This window comes from Chrysemys picta, chromosome 4 (assembly GCF_011386835.1).
Source record: "Chrysemys picta bellii isolate R12L10 chromosome 4, ASM1138683v2, whole genome shotgun sequence".
Classification (NCBI taxonomy): domain Eukaryota; kingdom Metazoa; phylum Chordata; order Testudines; family Emydidae; genus Chrysemys; species Chrysemys picta.
In genome coordinates, this window is record NC_088794.1 from 127,899,634 (window position 1) to 127,926,107 (window position 26,474).

General features: G+C 43.5%; 1 protein-coding gene across 6 annotated transcripts in view; it reads right to left on the bottom strand.

The window, feature by feature from the left end:
• The window catches only part of CLMN (calmin), a 128,167-nt gene that overhangs the window by 59,730 nt on the left and 41,963 nt on the right, over positions 1 to 26,474 (bottom strand). Inside the window, exon 1 of one of the 6 annotated variants that reach the window (XM_042858677.2) lies at positions 17,011 to 17,112. The exons of the other annotated variants lie outside the window; for them this stretch is intronic. The gene's annotated coding sequence lies outside the window, so the exon portion shown is untranslated. Of the gene's footprint in view, positions 1 to 17,010; positions 17,113 to 26,474 lie in introns of those variants that run through there. 6 annotated transcript variants of the gene reach the window in all.

Consider the following 26,474-nt stretch of genomic DNA (forward strand, 5'->3'; position numbering starts at 1 on the left):
CCAGTAATATCCTCACACACGCACGCAATCCAGTGCTGAGCAGAGTGTTCAGTTCAAGGTAAGTAGGAACTATCAAACTGGAGACTAAGCCTTCAGAGAGGGATTCTTCCTAACCTTGGTATACTGTGGGTCAGTGACTATAGCTTAGGAAATTCTGGACCAATAAAAAATAAGGCAATCATTTACCAAGCGATACACACAGACGCCAGATCATTTTTATCCCTGCTTTATAATGTGGCAAAAGCCTGCCAGAAAATCCCAAGGAGCAGGATTTGATGCTTTGATACACCACCCCTGTGTGGTGCTGAGTGCCCTCAGCTTCTACTGACATCCCAGACTGCACTCAGCTGCTTGTAGAGTTTGGCCGAGAGAGAGAGAGAGAGCATACATGTGCACAAGGGCAGGCCTTTTCCTTTGATAAGTCCCACAAGTAGTGGTAGGGCCAAATCCTGTTCACCTTACTCACTTGAGTGGTTAAAGTGAACAGATACGGCCCATCGTCATTTCCCTTGCAGACAGGAGCACAATGCCTAATCAGTTTGTTTGACATCTAACTACAAGGTTTAAAAGATGTTTTTGGATGCTTGTGGGATTTTTTTTTTTTTTTTTTTGGTCAAGTCGAAAGAGTACCTTTAAAAAAAAAACACCTGTGCACACAGATTGGCACATGACACCAGGAACATTAAAAGGTTTTCTGCTCTCCTTTAAAAATGTAGTTTAATTCAAACAAAACAAATATAGACTCTCCCTACCTCCTCCTACTTGAACTGATGTCCTAAAAATGGAGAGCCTAGGTGCAGACTTTAATAGATACAGGGCCTACCTGGCGCACTTGTTTGTGTGAGAAAGCCACTGCTCCATTGATTTCTGCTGCTTTTGGCAACTCTCAACACACTGCATAGTATAAAGGCCAGTAAATCATGACATTTATACCACTTCAAAACCATCAAAAAAATACAATCCCACGCCCTTATATAAGTGTTTTTAATGGAATTGATACGTCTTTTTCTTGTCAATGACTGAAAAGAAGAACCTGGAATTTGTGAATAAGAAAATTACAACTGACTAGATAATTACAGTATTCCTTACAAATGCACAATATTAGCAATTTTAACAAATATTTATTGCTGAAGACCATCATCTCTGCTCACTGAAATATAAATAGGGCCCTACCAAATTCATGGCCATGAAAAACACATCACGGACAGTGAAATCTGGTCTCCCCCTGTGAAAACTGGTCTTTTGTGTGCCTTTACCCTATACTGTACAGCAGTGGTTCTCAAACTAGGGCCGCCGCTTGTTCAGGGAAAGCCCCTGGCGGTCCGAGCCAGTTTGTTTACCTGCATCCACAGGTTCGGCCGATCGCGGCTCCCACTGGCCGCGGTTCGCCGCTCCAAGCCAATGGGGGCTGCAGGAAGCGGCGCAGGCCGAGGGACATGCTGGCCACCCTTCCCGCAGCCCCCATTGGCCTGGAGCGGCAGGTAAACAAACTGGCCTGGCCCTCCAGGGGCTTCCCCTGAACAAGCGGCAGCCCTAGCTTGAGAACCACTGCTGTACAGATTTCACGGAGGAGACCAGCATTTCTCAAATTGGGGGCTCTGACCCAAAAGGGAGTTGCAGAGGGGTCGCAAGTTTATTTTAGGGGTATTGCGGTATTGCCACCCTTACTTCTGCACTGCCTTCAGAGCTGGGTCTGCACTGCCTTCTGAGCTGGGTGGCCGAAGAGCAGCAGCTGTTGGCTGGGTGCCCAGCTCTGAAAGCAGCGCCCTTCCAGCAGCAGTGCAGAAGTAAGGGTGGCAATACCATATCATGCCACCCTTACTTCTGCGCTGCTACCTTTAGAGCTGGGCTGATTGAGGGCCCAGCTCTGCAGGGAGCAGAACAGAAGTAAGCATGGCAATACTGTACCATGCCATCCTTGCTTCCGCGCTGCTGCTGGCGGTGGCTCTGCCTTCAGAGCTGGGATCCCGGCCAGCAGCCGCCGCTCTCCAGCTGCCCAGCTCTGAAGGCAGTGCTGCCCCCAGCGCAGAAGTAAGGGTAGCAATACTGCAATCCCCCCTACAATAACCTACAATTACAACACCGTGAAATTTCAGATTTAAATAGCTGAAATCATGAAATTTATGATTTTTAAAATCCTATGACCGTGAAATGGACAAAATGGACAGTGAATTTGGTAAGGCCCTAAATATAAACAAACATTCTGTGGGTAAGTTCTTATTGTGAGGGACTCATACCAAGTGTCTAACAAGCAAATTTTGCCTTAGATTTCAGTCAGAAATTAAATCAAAGAGAAAACTTTTATACTGCTTTCTCATAAGATCTTTTATCTTAGAATCTCAACACACTTTACATATATTAATGAATTACTCCTCAACTCAGGGAGGTAGGTAAATATCACTGTATTCATTTTACAGAGGAGTAACATGAGGTACAGAGAGGTTAACAGACTTGCCTAAGGTGACACAACAAACTGAGGACAAAGCTAGGAATGGAATTAGGAGTCCTAACTCTTAGTCCATAAATCACACTGTATCTTGTTTACAGTATGGAGGAAGATAACAAATGAATCAAACAAGTGTCTTCCAAACCTATATAAAGGGACAAGGATTCTGAATTCCAAATACTTTAAGCCCTTTTCTTAGTGGTGCCCCATATTTGTTTATTTGCTTCAAAATTTACAGTAAAAACAAAACCAAACCAAAACCCCAGAAGAATGTTCTTTGTATAAAAAGGAAAGAAAAGCTTCAAACTAACATTTTTCCCAAGAGCCACATAAAAACCATGTCCCATGGTTAATTTCCAAAGCAACTAATGTTTCCCTGGAAACATGTTTCTAAATCGAGTTGCTTTATTCATATCTTGTACTAACAATTCGTTCAGAAAATGCAAAGACTGAGCTCAAATCCCCAGACTTGCCTTCTGCAACCAAGTCCCACTGTCCTTCAGAACACAGAATACTCTGGGTCTGATTATTTTAATTGCTAGATGTAAAAAAACAGAAAGTAAAGAAGTATGACCTAAGCCACATCTGAACACACTTCTAAAGTTTGACTCTAGCTTAGACCACAAGTGAACTGAATTTGTTTTCATTTTAGTAGGTTTTGGAATTCTCATCCTGAATGTATATTTTTTTCATGTGATAAAACCACTCTACATTATGATGGTATGCAATTCAACTGGCATTCTTCTCAGAAAAGGCCCAAAGGTGGTGCCTGCCAGAACGGAGATACACTGGCAAAGGTGTGTGGGAGTCCAGGGCAGAAATAGGTGGGGTACCGCCAATCAGGATTGAAATGCATTACAAGAGCTGTGTGGGGGTACAGGATGGAAATAGCAGAGGTGATGTAGGTTAGGTTTCATAGATTGCAAGGCCAGAAGGGACTATTATGATCATCTAGCCTGACCTCCTGTATAACACAGGCCATAGACCTTCCCCAAATAATTCCCGGAGCATCTCTTTTAGAAAAAGATCTAGTCTGCATTTTAAAATTATCAGTGATGGAGAATCCACCACAACCCTTGGTAAGTTATTCCAATGGTTAATAACCTTCACTGTTAAAAATTTACACCTCATTTCCAGTCTGAATTTGTCTAGCTTCAACTTCCAACCATTAGATCGTGTTACACCTTTGTCTGCTAGACTGAAAAGCCCATTGTTAAATATTTGTTCCCTATGTAGATACTTTTAGACTGCAATCCAGTCACCCCTTAACCTTTTTTTTATTAAGATAAATAGACTGAGCTCTTTGAGTCTGTATCTCTACACACCAAAAAACCCCACGGCAGCGAGTCTCAGAGTCTGGGTTAACTGACTAGGGCTCACGTTGTGAGGGCTAAAAAGAGCAGGGTAGATGTTTGGACCTGGGCAAGAGCCCAGGCTCTGAGACCTATCCCCCTCTCTGCGTTTCGGAGCCCAGGCCAGGACGTCTACACTGCTATTTTAACCCCGCAGCTCGAGCCCCGCAAGCCTGAGTCAGTTGACCTGGATTCTGAGACTGGCTGCTGCAGGGTTTGTTTGTTTTTTCCTGTGTAGACATACCCTGTCACTGTAAGGCATATTTTCTAACCATTCAATCATTCTCGTGGCTCTTCTCTGAACCCTCTCCAATTTATCAACATCTTTCTTGAATTGTGGGCACCGAAACTGGACACGGTATTCCAGCAGTGATCACACCAGCACGCTGACCAACATAATCTCAGTGTTTCCTGTACTGCCCCCTCTGTCTGTATCCATCTGTTGTCTTGTCTTATACTTACATTGTAAACTTTTGGGGGAGAGATTGAGTCTTTCTGTTCTGTTTGTACAGCATCTGGCACAACGGGGTCCTGGGCTATGGGCTAGGTAATAACAAATAAATAATCTGGGGGTTACGGTAATAACAAATAAACAATCTGACAAACCAGGCAATATTTACAAAGGGTTGTCTTTAAGTGAAATTGTCATTGCTGAGCTATGTTGACGACCAAGCTGTGGAAATGTAGCAAGAAACAAAACAACAACAAAAATAATGAACATAAAAGCTAAAGCAAATAAATAGGTATTGTATCCTGCCCTGAAGGCTGCTACACACACACACTGGTAGATGGCCACAGAGAACCAATCGCAAAGGCAAGGCCTTCCATACTGAAAATGCCCTGCCAATTATGAAGTGTAAACTCCTCAGGCACTATAATAGCCTTAATATGAGTCACAATGTAAGCAAAAGCCAATGTATCTTGTGCTCCAAAATCTAAGCTTTCATTACAAAAAAAATTAAGTCTCTAATCCTCCTGCTTGTGAAGGTAATACTAAAAATGTGAATGGAGTGTAAACCAATCCAGTGATATCTGTCTGAGTCTGCAGACAGCTTGAAACAATAGCTCTGAGAAAGTTGGGAATTGCCCCATCCATCTCAATGGGGTGATCTGGCACAGATAGGAAAGCAATAGGAATATGGGAGCCATAATGCCACAAGGTTTGTAGATGCTCAAGGAATCGCACAGCTATTGAGTCTTTGTGTGAATGGACTGTACTTCCATCTGTGGATGTCCACGGGAATTACCCATGGATTTCAGGTTAGGAGGCTATGCCATTTGCCTGTGTTGTGAGCAGTAAATCCCACACTGATGGAATCATAGAATATCAGGGTTGGAAGAGACCTCAGGAGGTTATCTAGTACAACCCCCTGCTCAAAGGACTTACTGGAAACTTTTTCTCAGCAATCTGCTGGCATTTCCAGGGGCGCAGGAGGAAGATGGTAGGATTTGTATGATGAATCTTTACCCTTACTTCACATTACTGCAGTTACTCCCTATGCCAGGTTTCAACAACAGCCAGAGTATTTGCAGAACTTTCTTTAAAATATATCCCTGCCCTTACCACACACATATCATTTACACTGCTTATCTCCCAGACCTTTCCTTGCTCTACAGCACAAGAAAAGACAAACAGTTAGAAACAGCATAAAATTGAGTCCTTGCAAAAAAAAAAAAAAAAAGTACCTATGTGATTAGAGAGAAAATATCTAGTTAATTTTGGTCCAAAAATGTAGATTTTGTTAAATAAGACTTTTCATACATTAAAACAATTACAAATATTTTCATGAATGTTTGTTCATTGATTAGTAAAACTGCCTCAGCTGAAATCAATCTCCTGAAGAGTTTACAAAGTGAAATTAATTAAGGGTGAAACTGACTAGTCCAGCAGTTCTCAAACTGTGGTTCGGGACCCCAAAGTGGGTTGCGACCCCATTTTAATGGGGTCACCAGGGCCAGCACTAGACTCGCTGGGACCCAGGGCAGAAGCCCGAACTCCACCCGCAGCCGGGGTGGTGGGGCTCAGGCTGCAGCCCTCTCTCCCCCGACCCAAGACAGCAGGGCTTGGTCTCCGCCCCCCACCCTCAGGAATATGTAGTAACTTTGTTGTCAGAAGGGGGTCGAGGTGCAACGAAGTCTGAGAACCCCATGACTAGTCCATTTTCATTATCCAAGTGGGGAAAAAATGCAAAAAGTAATTAAGCAAAAAGTAAATTCAAGGTTTTAAAATTCTTTCAATTTCAACAAACTAAGACATTAGTGTGGTTACCCAGGAAATTAAGATTCTTTTAAATATAGCAGCCATTATTGTCAGTTACCCCATTACTGCATCAGTTCAGGGCCCAAAGGGAGGAACAAAGTTAGCGTAAGTCACCTTTGCACATCCTGGGACAGCTGAGGCTTGCCCAGCCCCCAGGGTAAGTTAGAGCTTCTCTTACAATGTTCCCCGTGGTGCCTGGGGGGGACTGGAAGCAAAGAATAGTCTTAGTATAGCCGGTTCTGGCCATAATCCTGGCTTGCCTTCTATCTTCAACTCCTTGCCCCGATGCACCCCCTGTGCCAGGCACTGGAAGAAGGCTACAGTCCATACATGAGTTGTATGCTGGCTGGGGAGGGTCCCTGAGCAGGGAATATTCTTAGGGGTCCAGGAATTCCACCCTCTTTGTGCTGCCAGAGCGGTGTAAAGACATCTTTAGCAACAGAGAATCAGGAATCTTATTTTTAACCAGGTAGTGTCTTTTTAATAGTTTTATGCCTCATTTTCTCTTATGGTGATCGGGTCTTTGATGCAGTGGCCTCTTAGTTATTACTAGTCAGCACATTAAATCCCTTTTTATAGGCTACTTTGTTAATGTAGATGGACTTCAAAATCTTCACTCCTGAGGTAAGCCCTGAAGCAGGCACATGCTATAAACTAAAAATATTAAACACCTGTAACATGCTTCACCATCAACATAATGTGTTCATTTCACAACTGCAAAAGGCTAACCAGAATACCAATCAACACCTTATGGGGAGAGTGAAAAAACGCTTCACGATGGACTGCTAGAATGAGAACTTAGACACATGCTTTGTATTAAGCCTTTCAGCACCATATGACTAGCCTGGATCTACAATGCCATATGTTCTTTTCTAGTTCTATCACTTATATCACTGCAATTTACATACCATCAGAGGGCATGCAGATATCCTTTGTGCAGAGATCTGCTTAACATTCAAGAGCAGTGAAAGGACTAAAGTGGGCCAAGCTTCCAGGAACAGAAAAATTTGGAATCCTTGATTTACTCTATTCAGTCTCAAAAGTCCATGGAGAAAACCATGTGATAATTTATTTAATAACCAACTACTCAAAAAGTATCTAAAATATAAAATGCAATTGTAACACACACACAAAATTTAGCAAAGCGTAGTGGCTTAAGGATGGACTCTTCCCTGGGTGTACGCATTTAGCTGCTAATTGGGACTATGCATAAGTACAAAGGGATAAATGACCCCTATTCTATTTTACATTACTCATTCTTTTCCGTTTCAACTTTTTCCTTTCCCTGATTTTTTTTCCTTTCATTTTATTAACATTGTGTTAAAATACAATACAGAAAAGGAACAATGACTGAAACAAGGATGTTGTGTCTTTCATTTTTTTAAAATTAATGATAGTTTTATTTCCTTAGATTCTGGGCCCAATCCTACTTCCCCAGAATCAATGGCACTTTTTCTAATGACTTTGCCTGGAAAAGGATCAAGATCTTTCATTGTTATTCTCTCTCTTTCCATTTACTTTGGCCATTTTTCTGTGTACTGGTGCTAAACAGTTTCTGCCTCAGTCTTTGATCTCTTCTGCACTCCCCCCCCCCCCCCCCCCGCATAGCCTCGTTTGTTTCAATTTCTGTCTCTGTACCCATTTTTCTTCCCATTGCTTAGATCCCTTTGCCCAGAAGCTGCAGAGTTTGGTGTCATGCTAAGCAGTCCTCACAAGACCCTAGCAGACCATCATCTGGAAATTGATAATTATTCATAGTTCTAATGCTGCTCTGAGACCCAGATGCCATAGAAGGGGGGTTATCTATTTCAAATCACTTCAGCTGTGACACTTCAATCAGGACAAAGACTGTCCCTCAGGCACCTAACCATTATGTCGCCCAGCAGCAGCTGATGCAGTGTCTCAGGCTGCTTGGTAACAGGATTTGGTCCCTGCACACTCATTAAAAAGCAGCATCACAAGGGACCGAGGTCTTTGCATATAATGTATCCTGTGAGTTGCTCAAGCATCAAAGGATCCTGTACATTGATTATTGGAAGGTCTGAAGGGATGAAAGAATGAATAATTTAATGAACCAGGTAGAATGTACAAATACAAAAAATAAATTGAAATCCATTAGATATGGTAATTGAGACTTCTTTTTCCAAGCTTAAAATCCTTCAGACTATTAGAAGCTGAAACACAGAGTTTGCAGTGCTCTGCAAACCAGGGTCAAAGCCTGAGGTCTGTAGTCCAAGCTCCTATGGATTTCAATGAGAACCTTGCCTTTGTAAGGATTAATAAAAGGCAGAATAAGGAGTTCAAGACTAGGCCCATAACGAACAGGTAAGACTTCTACTTCAATCAGACCTTCAAATAGGAGCAGAATTGAGAGTAACAGAACAAGCCTTCTGTATACAAGTTTGGCTGGCCCTTGACTTCTGACCCAATTGTAAACTAAACATACTTTAGAGAAAAAAAATATTCAGACCTATACACAAAACACTGTCTAGTAGTTCTCCTTCTCTCAGGATACTCCTAATCTGGTGGTATGAGGTCCCATGTCCCAACCACATGTTGGATAGTCCTGAAGTACTACTGCTCAGGGAATATGAATTAGATGAGATGCTCTTCATCCACTGTCCAATGCTGTTATGCAGCGTTGCTATGAAACAGCAGCCATGTTTCATCTAAGACGGTTGTGTTTCATTGGTGGTTGAAGATTCTATTGCAGTTGAACATTAGGAAGAGTTCCAAGATTCTCCAGAATCAAATATACTACATCAAGTTAGAGGCAGTTCAAAGTTCTATTTTTTTAAATTATTGTCTCAGCTGTAAGATGTGTTCTACTAACTGAGATGGAATAAATGGGCCAAAGGTGTTAACATAACCCAGTCACCGTCCAATATTGAACTATGTTAAACAAGGTTTGGGATTGGGTATACAGAGACTTCAGCCTGCTTAGTACCATAGTAAACACACCATTAAAAAACCTTTTAATCTTTTATTAAAGATAAAGAAAAGATGGAAAAACAATTAAAGCATTTGAAATGTAAAGTATTAAGTCAGGCTTTCATTTCAACAACACCCCTTGTTTCCACGTCCTTTAGCTGGAGACAGTTTTTGAAAGGAACAAAAAAACATTGTTTGATAGTCTCTTAGATGGTATCAAAGATGGTAATAAGTATCCTTATGAGAAAAAGAAAAGTCAGTTGAGATGGGCTGAAGCTGTGGTGGTTGTTAAAGTTCAATCCTGTTTCATCTCAGGTGTTTTTTTGGGATTCAGCTGGAGCTGGTAGAGGTAGCAATGTCATCGTCGTCCCTCTCTGTAGCTTGGTCTGGTCAGGACATCTCTCAGGATCAGGATGACAAAGGACCCAGGTCCCAGAAGATGGTGGGGTTCTAGCTATGATTATGAAGCTTGTTCCATTAGCAAATTTTTCTCCCAAAGTTTCTTTCTTTAAGGATCCCAAAAGGGAGTGATGGGTGGAAAAGCCCATTCCCTCATTATTTTGTCCACCAATTAGGCCTTAGTTTCCAACACACCAGTTTTGGTTCACTGATTTCTGCTTCTACACTCTTCTTGTTTACCAAGCATGATCTTAACACAGTCCTGGATTTATATTAGTAGGCCTTTTGTTTGTACTAATTCATCCTGTTTCCCTTTTGTACCTTTTCTCTTCAACATTTATCGTAGGCTATTGTGATAGCCTTATGAACTTTCACATACTTTTTACAGTTGAGCTCACAGTTAGGTACATCTGTAGGCTGAGTTATCACAACAGACGTCACCAATGTTGAAACTAAACCCTAGTCTTTCAAATGACTGGATAGTCTTGCCGTTCACTCTACAATGGAAGCAGAGCTAGGATTCTTAATGTCTACAAAACTTTTTTTGACTGCTGACATTTCCAGGAGTGGTGTATCAATCAGAAGCCCATCTCGATAATTAGCTGCAAAGGTTGCTGTTAAGTAACAGGTCCTGATCTGCTTCTCCTCTGGCTATTGTGTGAATGTAGCCTATTTCCTTTGCTTTTATTTTTTAAATGATTTGTTTCAGGGCAAACTAAACATTTTGTCTGACCTGAAACAAATTTGTGTTGACTTCTTTGATTCACCAAATTTTGTTGGAATTTTTGGTTTCCATTCAAACCCCCAATTTTTTTTTAAATTTATTTGCCCAGTTCTGTTTGTAACATATTATCATTCTGTTTCTTAAGTTGTTTCTGTGACTGCTCACGGCTTCCTTTCAGGAGGTCAAAATCACCTGCAGAGTTACCCATCTACTGAACATCAGGTTAGTCATGAAGCAATATTGAGACAATGAAGGCAGGTGGCCAGAAGGTCACTTCTATTTACTCCTCTAGTTCTTTTGAAGGGTTAAGATGGCTATCTACCAACACTGAGCTCACTGTGCTGTTATATAGAAAGAAAAGCCATTGTTTGAACTATCAATAACTACTCCTTAAGTTTTTCCTGTCTTGGAATATTAATATTCATTCACGCCCCCTTTGGAAGTGTAAACAGGCAGAATTAAAACAGAACTATTAGAGAATAATAAGAACTTGCCAGGCAGGTGGGGGGAGCTGTCATTCCCCAGGTCATACAAATATATGGTGTGTTGTCACCCACCCCGACTGTCTCTAGACACCAACATATGCTTTAGAAAGGGTGCAGCAGAACCATACAGCAGGCTGAGACCATCAGAATTCCTCCAAGAGACTTCCAGGCAGAATTGCAGCAGCTACATCATCCTTGCCTTTGCACGTACCTCCTTATTGCCTTACAGGACTTTAGTGACCCACTAGGGGATAGTAGAGACTACGCCCCATGCACCCCCAATGGCCAGATCTTGAACAAGGGTGCAAGAGAGAAGCAAGTCTCTTGTGCTTTCTACCATCCTTCACCAGGGCCATATTTACACCTTACATGCCCCTAAACACAGCATCTTCAGTGCCCCCCCTGCCTACAGCTGACCTTCATGTTTTCCATAAAAAATTAAACAGAAAGAAATATAGACACAGCCTCCCTGGGAAAGCTCAAGACCCTCCATCACACACGGCGCTTCCAGCCTGAGATGGGGCGCAGCCCACCCGCCCCAGGCAAGGCACAAGGTGGGAGGGACTACATCTCTCTTAATGGCAAGCGGTTTCCGGGTGTCTTCTGTCCCTCCTGCAGCCCGGTGTGGCAGCCGTGCTCCGGCTCTGCCTGTACAAGTGAATGGGGTGCCGGCCATGCCCCTCCCTCTCCAACACGGGGCAGAAGCAGCCGGGCGGCCAAGACTGGGAAGGGGCTGGGACGCTCCCAGCACTGTCAGCAGCCGCCCTGCCCGGCCGTGGCTCACAGCACCCCCAGATGGGCTGCCTCGGACCCTCACCCTGCTCCAAGCCCAGACTCTGGGCAGCCACCAACCTGTGCCAGGAGACCGCCTGCCCGCAGGGGAGCTGTATGTATTAACTTTAAAACTTTTCACCCGTTTTTAACTTTTAGGTGCCCCTAGAACACTGGCACCCCTAGGCACATGCCTACTGTGCCTAATTGGAAATCCAGCCCTCTCCTTCACACCCCGTCAGGAACTAGCCAGAAGCTAGCCCTTGCTATTTGCATGTAGCCCTGTGTAATTGCACAGCAACCAATGCACAACATTAAATTCCCAATCAAGTTTAAGTTAGAAGTATGTGAAATATACTGTGCATTTCACAATAATATGAACAGATAAACTAAACATATCCAGACCCAGACCTTTCCCTGGAAAACTTCCCGTTGATTTCGATTAATCTACCCTGACAGTGTTTCCTGACTTAAAATTAGAACTGCCCAGTTCAATCTAGTCCTGGTTTCTGTTCTCTCTTACATACTTATGGCAATTCCAAGGCAAGCTTATTGTCGCTGGCCATAGCAAACCAAATGCCCTTTCTGAGCAGAGCTCTCTGTGACAAACAGGATGGGAAAGCATGGTGCAGTTCGCCTAGCTGAGCCTTGTTCTCTCTTGAAATATGAGTGACAGAACTGAAATCAAGCTTATGAGAACACAATTACTTCCCTTAGGAAAGTTTCAGCCCCAAGTTTGGGCAGCAAGGTTTTGGCTATGGATTTTATCCAAATGTAATCCAATCAGAGGAAAGCGAGTTTTTTTTTTTTTAATATTAGCTCTTTGTTTTCTGGGAAGTGATGTCATCAAAAGCTTATCAATTCTAATTCTTCATGAAAAGACATTGCTCTTGTCACAGGCCCAAGTGCACCACTTCCTGGCTATGCTCCGTACTGTGGCCAGATGTACTCTGTGAAAATATCTGTTGCCAACAAATATCATTTAAATAGTAACAAAGGGGGGACACACTTGGTTAGCCAAGCAAGTTGTGAAAATCTCATTCAGTGTTGTAGATCATATTAAGACTGTAAACTCTTCAGGGCAGGGACTGGCTACTACTCTGTGTTTGTACGGGGCCTAGCACAATGGGACCCCATTTTTGGTTAGGCTCCAGTCACTACCATAAAGAGACATGCTTCTAGGTTCTACATACATTACCTTTATTAGTCAATGTGAGCAGGCGTGAGCCCTAACACAGTAAGTGATCTACATGACAGGATTACCTGGATTCCTTAAAATGGGGCCTTTATAGTTCCAGTTCCAAACTAGTTGCCCTGGGCTTCCAACCATGCACCCTGGTTCTTATGATAAAGGACAGAAGTTCTGTGATCTACTTGGAAATCTTTTGTCGTCTCTTTTCTGCTCTCCCTCACCTGAAGTTTGACACCCCAGTGAATGGAGTTCCAAGACCCAGCTCCTTCCTGAAAGAGCCAATTCTAAGAATCACCTTGAACCATAAAGTCCTGCAGATATCTCTAGTAATGAAGTCCTTTGACATCCCTGATAAAACAAATTCACTCTATACAGGGAGAATCGCTGTAACTTGAATTTGTACTTTGCAGTGCAAAGAAACAATTCAGGGCATTTACACTTTTGGAATCCAAGCACTCTTGAGGTCTAATCTCAGCTCTGCCACTGATTTACAATGTAGCCTTGGGCAAATAATTTAACCCCTTTCTCTCAGCCTCCCCATTGTACAGATATGGAAGCTAATACCTACTTACTTGTTTCACAGTAGTGTTCTGAAGATTACTTAGTGTTTTTGTTATTCCCCACCTCTCCCACACAGCACTTGGAATAATAAAAAGCATTTTACAGTATAAGTATTATCTCAGAATTCATTATAATCAGATTCCACTGCATTGGGAGTTGGAAAAGCCAGAATGGAAGAACAGGTCCTTCAGAGCAACTGACACCAAGGTGCGAGAAACAGAAAGGAATTTCCCTCTAGGGATGGGGTGCAGAGAACTCCCTGGTTGCCTGGAAACAAGAGACTAACTGCAGCTCAATTTCCCCCTCCCTCTGCACTCAGGGGAAGGTCTTGCTGCTTGGGAGACAAAGAGGAGAGAGTGTCTGTGAAGAAAGACCTAGGGTTATAGCACTAGGTCAAATTCCAAGGTGGGGGAGTTTTCTCTTACTACTTTTTTCCCCCCTTACGCTGGCTTGCTTTAATTTCTGAATATAAACATTATCTTGTAGAGAAAACCATTGCCAACTACCTCTGTGTTTTGTCCACCAGATAGAGACACTAATTGGATAGCTCAATCACACAGTCACCGGTGAAAAGTCAGCAGTGGCATTGCTGCCTGCTGCTCCCAATGTGTGTCATTGCAGACAAAACTCTGCCAATTCAGTGAGGGAATATAATTAGGGAAAGGAAATAACCATTCAATAAGAAATATAAGAACAGATGATGATTTAAAGCAAAATTACATTCATTTCTATCATGTGCTCATTAGTCATATTTTCTGTGTATGCTGCCAAAGTGTTAGTAGAAATAACTGTGTGCCTGTTGCTAAAAATGTGATAAATCTGATCTGAGTTTGAAAAGTAATAATGATTAGAAACTTAGAGAACCTAACAACTGCTCTGCTTATATAGCTTCATGTAACAGATCAAAAGACAGAAGAGGATTCATTTTGGAAAACTGTATTGTGAGAGACAGAATACGGTGAAGTGATCTACTTTTATCACATAAATATTTTAGTAGCCACCAACAAACTCCTGAGTGCTCCACACTTCTGGTCCTGACATATGTTTAGAGCTATTTTTAGCAATTTGAGTTTTATGTAGATGTCCAAAAATTGGGAGTTTTCAGGCTCTCCTTATATATATTGCAATGAATAATGTCTAATATACACATTATTCATTACAGTAAAATATACTGTAATGAGGAATCTCTGTTCCCCAGTGCCCTTAACATATTACTGTTCCAAACAGCACTACATTAAAGACCATCTTAGTGTGCACCAGCAGGGTCTACATGCATCAATTAATGTGCACACATTAGTGCACTTTAGAAATCACAATTACTGCTCTGTGTAGACAAGCCCTTAGATACAAGTAAATTTATACTGTTTACTGGATAAACATCTTTTTTTTTTTTTAAACGAGGATGTTTTATCTGTGTTTACTGGTTCCAATGTAAAATCAGAAGCCCTACTTATGTTATATGCCTAACCCCTTGCAACTGGAACAGTGGAAATCCTGGGGTGCACCATGGAACTCTGTTGTGCTCAAAGGGTGCTACAATCTAAGGCACAGGTCGGCAACCTTCGGCACGCGGCCCATCAGAGTAATCCGCTGGCAGGCCACGAGACATTTTGTTTATGTTGACCGTCCGCAGGCATGGCCCCCTGCAGCTCCCAGTGGCCGCGGTTCACCGTTCCCATCCAATGGGAGCTGCGGGAAGCAGCGGCCAGCACCTACCTGCGGCCCATGCCGTTCCCCCAGCTCCCATTGGCTGGGAATGGCGAACCGTGGCCACTGGGAGCTGCAGGGGACGTGTCTGCGGACAGTCAACATAAACAAAATGTCTCACAGCCTGCCAGCAGATTACCTGATGGGCCTCATTCCGAAGGTTGCCGACCCCTGATCTAAGGGTTAATAATAATTGATGTTTAGGGCCAATACTGAGTTTAACATTTACAAGTAAATGTACAAAGCTTCTGCCCCAGGTGCTTACAATCTTAACTAATTTTGTAACACAGTGTTTGTTTTGGGAATTACCTAAATTTCATCTAAGAGCAGGTCTATACTTAACATGCTGCAGCGGCACAGCTGCCCCAGTGCTGCTGTAGTGCTTCAGTGACCATGCTACTATGCCAATGGGAGAGCTTCTGCTGTTGGCATAGTTAATCCACCTCTGCGAGAGGCAGTAGCTATGTCGACGGGAGAAGCTTTCCTCTTTAAATAGCATTGTTTACATCAGGGGTTAGATCGGTGTAACTGCATCGCTCAGGAGTGTGGATTTTTCACACCCCTGAGCAACATAGTTATATCAGTGTAAGTTTATAATGTAGACCTGGCGTAAGAAAATTTTCTTTATCTCAGATGGTAGAAGCCTGTGTCATTAGTGCATCCCAGCTCTCCTCTTGTATGTTTTACTATGTAGTAGAGTTAGTTTCTCCAAGGTTAAGGTTGCAAACATAATCCCATAGTAAGGCTGATTTTGATAGCTTTTGTAATTTTTTTTTTTTTAATACAAATTTATGCTCTCAAATTGGAAGGGAAACCAGCATCAGAGAATAGTTTCAGAGGACATTCAAACTGGCTACTTGTCACAAATGAGAGGAAACTCCAACATTTGGAAACTCCCTCTCCTCCATTCCCTACAGCAGAATGCTCCGTTGGCCTACCAGGAGGAATGTGCATAGGTACTTTACCAAATGGAGTAAATGAGAAACAGAGTTTAAGTCACTTTGTAACTGTTCCCTAAGAGGTCTGTAGCAGAGGTGGGAAGAGAATGTTGATGTCTGAGAAGGCAGAGCCACTTCTTGTCAGTAGAAGACACTGTCCCTCATGCAAAACAGCTCAAATCTCTGGATTTAGGTAAACTGTAAAATTGGGATAATAATGTGCCCTCACCCTTATAACGTGTTTTGAGGTCTACAAGTGAAAAAAACAGTAGGAAAGTTAACCTATCTGAATAAATGTGGCTGATAATCATTATACAGCTAATACTTCCAACTGGTTTCCCCTCTATTGGATGGAGAATACATAGGATACTGGTTGACAAACACATTTAACCCCTAGTAAGGATGGGTGTCATAGATTGGAAGCCACTCCCTGCAAATGAAAATATAGTTTTAAAGTCCATTTAGGCAGCTTGCAAAGGAATCAGCCCCAAAAGTAAACAAGGCTGACGCATAAAGCCAGCTGACCTGATTCTAATAAGCACAGCTTTAAAAGTTTATAGACATTTGGTACTGAAACAAAGATTTGGCAAGAAGTTAAGGAACTAAAATGCAATGAAAACAAACGGAGATCACAGAACTTCAGAAAAAATGTTGGAAAGTATGAAAAAAGGGAAGTTCTCTGTTTCAGTCACATGTACATGTCACAAGCCTCCCAAAACCATGCACACAGGAAGCTTTCAGTGCAGACATAGTGAGCTTGAACCCCATATGATTAATACATGGACTATATCATCTTTTATAAATGCCACAGAAGAGTCAGGAATTTAGGCTGCTAAAATGAAACAAAAATAAATAGCAAAACTGCCTAAACAAGTCTGCATTTGTATATAATGGGGTTAGATCCAGCCCAGAACATTCTGCTCTTTATTTGTTTGCACGCTGCATACTGTACATAAACACAGGCTGACTAAGTGCTCCCCACAGAAGAAGAGCAGCTTTCGTTTGACAGAAAGGGATTAGCATCTGCCAACTTTGTCACCAGCAAAAAAAAATCAAAGTGACCTTTGCCTTCCCACCCCCAGAAGCAGCAGGGATTAAGCCTTAGCTATAAGTGTTTAAGTCAATGGGTCCGAATTTCATCTCTGTTACACTGGTGTAAATCTGGAGAAATCCCACTCAAATCAGTGGAGTTACACTGCTGTAAATGAGAGAATTAGGTCCCATTTCTAAATCAGTCTTCTCACCCTTCACTCCGTTCCATTTGTCTTTCTTGGTCTTTTGCTTTCCTCACTCACTCAAGACACCAAGGGCCTGCTCCTGCTCCCATGAAGTTAATAGCAAAAAACTTCCATCAGTTTCACTGGAGGAAGATCAGACTGAGAATTAGTTTCACAAAAATGCATTTTTCCATTTCTAAACTTTATCCCCCTCAGATAAACTGATTAAAATTTAAAGAGTGCTTCCTTATACGTTCCCCCTTCCACCAACAACTACGTCGAGGATTTGGGCTGGATTCTAAGCTCAGTTACACTGGTGTGAATCCAAGCTAACTCCATTGTCTTCCCCCGAGTTACACCAAATTTATATTGGCGTAACTGAAATCAGCATTTGACCCCATCGTTAGCCTGCTGGAACAGAAAATGTATACACTTTATTCTGTTCTTTTCCACAGTTACTTTGAATATATACCAGAATTTCACCCATATCCATGCACTTGAATCACCATTTATTCAACAATGCAAAATATTATGTAGCTGAAGTACACAGTATTACAGGGCAGTATTGCAATGTATTACAGGGTCAACTTATAACATTGCCCATTATTAAGTTTGCCCAACACTTTCCATTATAAGACCCTGTTTTCAGTTGCTTATATGCTTTGCTAAACTTAAACCATTCATGCTGAAATTTTCCATGCTGGGTGTCTGCCTCAGACTTCTTTGATATTTTTAGGGCTGTCAATTAATCACAGTTAACTTACACGATTAACTCAAAAAAATTAATCGCGATTAATCGCATTTATAACAATAGAGTACCAATCGAAATGTATTAAATATTTTTGGATGTTTTTCTATATTGTCCTTATTTAGTTCAGTTACAACACAGAATACAAAGTGCACCATGCTCACTTTATATTATTTTTTATTACAAATATATGCACTGTAAAAATGATAAACAAAAGAAATAGTTTTTTTCAATTCACCTCATACAAGTGCTGAAATGCAATCTCTGTATCGTGAAAGTGTAACTTACAAATGCTGATTTTTTTTTTTGGTTACATAACTGCACTCAAAAACAAAACAGTGTAAAACTTTAAAGCCTACAAATCCACTCAGTCCTGCTTCTTGTTCTGCCAATCGCTAAGACAAACAAGTTTGTTTACATTGACAGGAGATACTGCGGCCTGCTTCTTATTTGCAATGTCACCTGAAAGTGAGAACAGATGTTCGCATGGCACTTTTGTAGCCAGTGTTGCAAGGTATTTACATGCCAGATATGCTAGGGTTACCATATCTCATAAATAAAAAAAGAGGACCCTACACGGGCCATGGCCCCGCCCATTTCCCCACCCCTAGCCCCGCCCCAACTCCGCCCCTTCCCCCACCCTAACTCCGCCCCCTCCTCCCTCCCACTCCCAGCCAGGGGGAAAGGGCTGCCCCAGTGCTACCAGCTTCACGGTTTGCCGGGCAGCCCCCAGACCCTGCGCCCCCGGCCGGCGCTTCCCCAGCGCAGCTGGAGCCTGGGAGGGGAAGCGCCCAGCCGGGGGCGCAGGGTCTGGAGGCTGCCCAGCAAACCGTGAAGCTGGTAGCGCTCGGGCTTTGGGCAGCCCCTATGCCTCCGGACCCTGCGCCCCCAGCCGGGCACTTCCCCTCCGGGGCTCCGGCGGCTCTGCGTAACTTACACTGTATAAGTTACACAGAGCCGAAGAGGAGCAGAGCCCCCGCAGCTGGAGGCTCTGCTCCTCTTAGGCTCTAAGAGCCGGGCTGCCCCAGCGCTACCGGCTTCGGGCAGCCCCCGTGCCTCCGGACCCTGCGCCGCTGGAGCCCGGGAGGGGAAGTGCCCGGCTGGGGGCACAGGGTCCGGAGGCAAGGGGGCTGCCTGAAGCCGGTAGCTCTCGGGCAGCCCGGTTCTTAAACAGAGCCTCTGTGTCAGTTACACACAGCCCAGGGGGCTGGAGGCTTTGCTCCTCTTTGGCTCTGTGTAACTGACACTGGGTCAGTTACACAGAGCCCCGGGGGCTGGAGGCTCCAGCCGCCCCCGCTCTGTTTAAGAGCCGGGCTGCCCAAGCGCTACCGGCTTCGGGCAGCCCCCGTGCCTCCAGATCCTGCACCCCCAGCCGGGCACTTCCCGTCCCGGGCTCCGGCGGCGCAGGGTCTCCAGGCACGGGGCTGCCCGAAGCCGGTAGCTCTGGGGCAGCCCAGCTCTTACACAGAGCCCCAGCGGCTGGAGGCTCTGTTTAACTGACACTGTGTCAGTTACACAGAGCCCCGGCGGCTGGAGGCTCCAGCCGACCCCGCTCTATTTAAGAGCCGGGCTGCCCGAGCGCTACCAGCTTCGGGCAGCCCCGTGCCTCCAGACCCTGCGCCGCCGGAGCCCGGGAGGGGAAGTGCCCGGCTGGGGGCGCAGGATCTGGAGGCACGGGGCTGCCCGAAGCCGGTAGGACATATGAATCTTTAGCACATCTGGCATGTAAATATCTGGCTACAACAGTGCCATGCAAACACCTGTTCTCACTTTCAGGTGACATTGTAAACAAGAAGCAGGCATCATTATCTCCTGCAAATTGTAACCAACCTTGTTTGTCTGAGTGATTGGCTGACCAAGAAATAGGACTGAGCGGACTTGTACGCTCTAAAGTTTTACACTGTTTTATTTTTGAGTGCAGTTTTTTTGGTACATAATTCTACATTTGGAAGTTCAACTTTCGTTATAAAGAGATTGCACTACAGTATTTGTATGAGGTGAATTGAAAAATTCCTTTTTTTTTTTACAGTGCAAATATTTGTAACCAAAAATAAATATAAAGTGAGCACTGTACACTTTGTATTCTGTGTTGTAATTGAAATTAATACATTTGAAAATGTAGTAAACATCCAAGAATATTTAAAATAGATGGTATTCTATTGTTGTTTAGCAGGGCGATTAATCATGATTAATTTTTTTAATCGCATGAGAGCACTAAATATTTTGTTTCATTTTCATTTCAGACAAAATGGGTCAGTCATTTCTGAGAATGAGGCTAGATAAAAATATGTATTGCCCGTGCTGAAAAGCTCTAGTTCCTGCATCCTTTGGAGCAGGGACCTGAAATTTAGCACGGGGTTCCTTTTGTGTCGGGGGATGTGCCTTTTGATATGCCTGGGAAAATCTGCCCAAATTGTAAGTCTTATAAGGAGTCATGTGGAAAAAATAGCATGTGATCATGTAATTAAAGACAGACAATGCTAATTCTGGCAATTCCTAACTTTTGAGTGCTTGACTTTGCATCCTTAATAGCGTCCTTTTAATGTAGTTTTTATGTGTAATATTGATATGCAGTAATACTCTGCACTTCTAAACATCTTTTAGTCTAAGACCTCAGACCATTTAACAAACATCAAATTAATTCTCACACAAGTTCTGTGCAGAATAAATTTACACTTTACAAATACTGTAAAATGTTATGGATATGGAAGACACAGATATGTTTAGAGCAAAATTTTCCACCTTGTGTGGCTAAAGGCAGGTACCTAAATCCTCGAGTTGCAAAATGTTGGTCTTAGATACTTGTCTAAAATATCGCAGAGAGACAGTGGCAGATCTGGGAAAATAACTCAGCAGTCCTGACACCAAATTCTCTGCTCTAACTGGTATCTTAATGCTACCTCTTACTCTCCAAAGTAATTGATGTATCATGGCTAAGGCTGTTCATTTGTCACTGCAAATTTTTTTTTTAAAGTATAGGGTCATATTATTGTAAGCAAAATATCCTTTATTTTCCAATAAGCCATTTTACACTGCTTAATTAACTAACAGATTTAAATCACTTAAAAACTGGAAGACTCTCCCAAATCCACAACATTGGTCCTTTATAGAACCAAACTATAAAAGTTCAGAGGCGTCCTGAGAGATAGCAGAGTGGCTGAGGTTACATGTTATGAAAAAGCCCTAAAAGTCAAAGGTCTGTCATTAAAGTGATGGCCATGGCAAACATATAGCTTTAATGAGAACTAAGCTAATGCTGGATCTTGTAAGCCCCTACTCATGTGAGCAATTCCAGTGACTACTTGCATAATGTAAGGACTACTTTGAGTAAAGAATTGCAGGAACACATCTCTAGTTAGCAACCCAAACAACTTCCCACCAGTCACAGTGAAGGTCTCCCAAGTGGAGCTGGCCTGTGAATTTAGAAAAGGAAGATCCAAGTTCTCACTCCATTAGTCTTCATAAGTACATACAAAAAGTAAATGCAACACTGAACAATGCAACTGCTTCTGAGGATATACAATCCCACTATGATAAAGTTAACACTGCAACTAGTGATAGGGAAGTAGAAGTCTCAAAAGTGTCTCTCAGTCTTCACTGCTATTTGGAATGCCTTTCTAAGATTTTCATGCATAAATAAATTAAGCTACAAAGGATTTCAAATAACAAAACCCTGCATAGTCAGATAAGCCAGACGAGATATTTGGACAGTTTGTTTAGTTTACACTAAAGCAATGACACTGATTTTGGCATATTACACATATTTGTATAAATTGTGCATATAAATTCTGCAGCCTCAGTGAGAATAAATTGCTTTGCTTAATGTAAATTACCTCTGTAACTTCTTTACCCAGAAATCAGACAGACTGCCGAAGATCCAGAATACAGCGGCATTTCTAGATAAGAATGTCCTGCCTCTGACCTCTTAGACAAATCTATTCAGTTTTATCATTCTAACCCAGAGGTGAAAGTAAGCCGGTACGCCCTGGTACGGTATACCGGCAAGAGCTGGTGCACCGTACCAAGGCGGATCGGCTTCCCCTGGCAGCAATTTAAAGGCCTGGGGCTCCCAGCAGCGGCTGGAGCCCCGGGCCCTTTAAACTGCTACCAAAGCCCTGCTGCCAGAGCCCTGGGGTAGCGGCGGCGGGGCTCTGGCAGCGATTTAAAGGGCCAGGGGCTCGGACGCCGCTACCCCAGGGCTCCAGCAGCAAGGCTCCAGAGACGATTTAAAGGGCCCAGGGTGGTAGCGGCAGCTGGAGCCCCGGGCCCTTTAAATCACCGCCCGAGCCCCGGGCTGCCGCTGCTACCCAGGGGCTCCGGCAGTGCGGCTCAGGTGGTGATTTAAAGGGCTCGGGGCTCCCACTGCCGCTACCCTCTAAGGCCCTTTAAATCGCCACCTGAGCCCCGCTGCTGGAGCCCTGGGGTAGCAGCCGCAGGGCTCTGGCTGTGATTTAAAGGGCATGGGGCTCCCGGCTGCCGCTACTGCAGCTACTCCTAGCCGCCTCTGCAGCTGGTAGCTCCGGGGATGATTTAAAGGGCCCGGGGCTCCCAGCTGCTGCTACCACAGCCCCAGCCCCGGGTCCTTTAGATCCTGATTTAAAGTGCCCAGGGATTTAAAGGCCCCATCTCTTCCAGTAGAGCCTCCCCCACCCCCGCCCTGCAGGACTCCGGAGTACCGCTAAGTCCTTTAAGTTACTTTCACCCCTGTTCTAACAACTATTAAGATCCAGCTGTCTGTTTAAAAATGGCATATGTAGTTTCTTTACATGTTATCTTCAGTGATATAGTATATTTGATATCATGAGGTTGAAGCTTCATTAAGAGATTAAACACACAAAATATTCTCTGGTAAATATATAAAGCTGAACATGTTCCAACTATATTAGGATAGTTGACCAGAAAACAAAAGCAATAAGGTTCAATACTGTGCTACTAATTTAAGGGAGTACGTAATCTTGATCTTTAAAAATGACCCTGAAATTTGTTAGCTTCACAGTTTATAGCTTCTGGAAATGTGACCATTCACACTGTATTTTCTGAGCCGAATTCACTGATTTCTATAGATGCATTTGTTCAGAGAAGGGCATACTACAGAATACGTGTTTACTGTCTCTTCTCTCCAGAAATCTCCATAAGTATATTTAAAGTAACAAAGCCTATTAAATCACAACCATTATAAAAAGAAAAAAATCCTACAGTATTTCCAAACCCTCTAGTAACCAGGGGCTAGCTACATTGTGTTGGACTGTTACTGTAAAACAGTGTAGTGATTTTTAGAAAGGATGGGCCAAAAAAAAAAAAGAAAGAAAGAAAGGAAAGAACACCCCCCGTGCTGGACTAATGGCATTGAAGCTCTACGTTACAGCGTAAGCAATAATTCTGCAAACTCCCCCCACATACTACTGTACCAGCGATATGCCTTAGCACTGTCATCTATGGAGAGTCTCTATAGGATGAACTCCATCTGCACAACCTATTAAATCACTTGTCTCTCTACTGTGACTAGAAATGGGACTGAGAAACTAAGGCCATGTCAATACTACTGCAACTGCAGCACCACAGCTATGCCGCTGTAACTCTATAGTGGAAATGCAACCTACAGTGACGGAAGGAGTTTTTCCAGTGCTGTGGAACTCCACCCCCAGAATGATGGTAGCTAGGTTGTCAAGAAACTTTCTTCTGCCACCCTCACTGCATCTACACTGGGGGTTAGGGTCAGCAGAACTATGGCACTCCCAGGTCTGGATTTTTCACACTCCAGAGTGAGGCAGCTATGTTGACCTAAGTTTTAACTGTAGACTAGGCCTCTCAGTCTTAATTAGTTCTGCAGACCCCTTCTGTGGCTGCAACTGCAGTTTTGGGGAGGCTTTCCCCCTCAATTTTACTGTCTTGGAGTCAGACACCAGAGGCATTTTTCGAAGTTGGGGGCGTAATTGTATCTATTATCAGGTCATCCAGGCAAATTTATATGCACAGAAATGAAGCCTATTCAATAGTTCTTGCAGCTGCCGAGGGTTAAGAAGGGCTCAGACTTCCAGATTGGGTTAATTCCTTGTTATGACAGAAATGAGAGGAAACACACTGGATTTTCTTTCCTAGTCTATTTTTATTTACAGTATACACATTGTTCTGCTGTTGTTGCCATGAGCATAAGCAGCAGTAAAAGCTTATACACAGATAGAGTCTTGCTCCAGCAAGACACAGCTCTGTGCTCAGCATCTCCAGCCAAAGTGTTTCTCTCTCTATTGCTTTCCCCAGAACAGTTTCCAGCTGTAGTGCCTGTGTCTTCCTTAACCCGCCTCCAAACATATTAAATCCTGTTATAAGAACCTGTTTGTCTTATCACTTCAAAATCACTACCCTTGTCTCCTACAGTCTCTTCTCCACCCCTCTATACACACACACATATGTAGTTAGTGCTAATCTGTCTGAGGCTGTCTTGCTAATAAAGAGCCAGATTATACACACCCTTTATACGGGTGTGCAAACTGGAAGAGGGTGGTGGAGGGAAAGTCTCACCCTACTTTGCTTTCCCATTCAGGGCCCAAGAACAAATTGTAGATATTGCACCTAAGTGAGTACAAGGACTGTACAGAACTAACATCACAACCACCTCAAAAGTGGCAAAGAGGAACAACCTTCCCTCTCCACACCTGCCAACAGAACCTGAGAGACAGCCATACGGGGGGGACCACATGCTGCGTCCTCCTCAGCGACTCTGAAAAAGATTTGGGGGTCATGGTAGATCATCAGCTAAACATGAGCTCCCAATGTGATGCTTTGGCCAAAAGAGTGAACATGATCCTGGGATGCATAAACAGGGGAATCTCGAGTAGTAGCAGAGAGGTTACTTTACCTCTCTATTTGGCACTGGTATGACCACTGCTGGAATATTGTGTCCAGTTCTGGTGTCCACAATCCAAGAAGGATGTTAATACATTTGAGAGGGTTCAGAGAAGAGCCATAAGAATGACGAGGATTAGAAAACCTGCCTTATAGTGAGAGACTCAAGGAGTTCACTCTATTGAGTGTTACAAAGAGAAGGTTGAGGGGTGACTTAATTACAGTTCATACTGAACAAATATTTAATAAAGGGTTCTTCAATATAGCACAGAAATATATAACATGATCCAATGGCTGGAAGTTGAAGCTAGACAAATTCAGACTGGAAATAAGGTGTAAATTGTCAACAGTGAGAGTAATTAACCACTGGAACAATTTACTAAAGGTCCCAGTGGATTCTCTATCACAGAATATCAGGGTTAGAAGGGACCTCAGGAGGTCATCTAGTCCAACCCCCTACTCAAAGCAGGACCAATCCCCAGACAGATTTTTGCCCCAGATCCCTAAATGGCCCCCTTAAGGATTGATCTCACAACCCTGGGTTTAGCAGGCCAATGCTCAAACCACTGAGCTATCCCTCCCCCCCCCAAGGAACAGTTTTGTAAGAGGGTACTTGGCAATTTTTAAATCAAGATTGGCTGTAATTCTAAAAGATCTGCTCTAGGAATTATTTTGGGGGAGGTCAGACTAGACAATCACAATGGGCCTTCCTGGCCTTGGAATCTACGAATCTCTTAAGGAGGTGTCACAGTAGCCACACTCCCACATGGGCTGAGGAGCTAAGACACAATGCACTTCTTGGAGCTCCCACATCACTCCCAGTGCAGAGCAGTGTTGAAGCAGCACAACCCTGTCCAAAAGGGAGCTATTTTAATCTAGCAAATTTGGAAAAATACAAAACAAAACAAACCTCCTCTCCTTCAGACAATGTGGTAATTGTTTGAAAAATTCCCCACGCTATTCTATTCCGGTTCTTATCTCACATTCATCACTGCAGTGTCAGAACCAATGCCTTAGGCTCATCTACACTTCGGAATTCGGCCTTTTCTACATTTGGGGACTGTCTAAACCAGGGGTAGGCAACCTATGGCACGTGTGCCGAAGGCAGCACGCAAGCGGATTTTCAGTGGCACTCACACTGCCTGGGTCCTGGCCACCGGTCTGGGGGGCTGTGCATTTTAATTTAATTTTTAATGAAGCTGCTTAAACATTTTTAAAACCTTATTTACTTTACATATAACAATAGTTTAGTTATATATTTATAGACTTATAGAAAGAGACCTTCTAAAAACATTAAAATGTATTACTGGCACGTGAAACCTTAAATTAGAGTGAATAAATGAAGACTCGGCACACCACTTCTGAAAGGTTGCTGACCCCTGGAAACAATTTTCACCATTTCTAACACTGGTGCAGTAGAGTGATAAAGGACTGATGCTGTGAGCACTTAAGCCACATTAGGGTTGCCAGCACTGTTAACAACACTGTTAGCAATGGTGGGAAATTTTCAGAAATTCCCTTAGATAAGGCTATTGTGCAGAGGGGCGAAATGAGTGCAGAACTCAGCCTCCATGTCAGAGGTCCCCAAACTGTGGGACGCACCCACCAAGGGTGTGGAGGAATGTTCAGGGGGACATGGCTGCGGCCTGGGCGAGCCCCCACGTGGGGCAGGGAGGGAAAACCACCCAGCTCCACTCCTGGCCCCAGCTGCCAACCCATGTCCGGGGCTCTGTTCCTGGGGCCCTGTCCCCAGATGTGGCCCAAGCCTCAGCCCCCTTACTCCTGTCTGTGTCAGCCCGCCCAGAGCCGTGGCCTCACTCCTTCCCCTGGGGGGGGGGCAGACAGAGGTAAGGGGGGCATGACCCTGAAAAGTCTGGGGACCACTGTTTTATGTTATGTT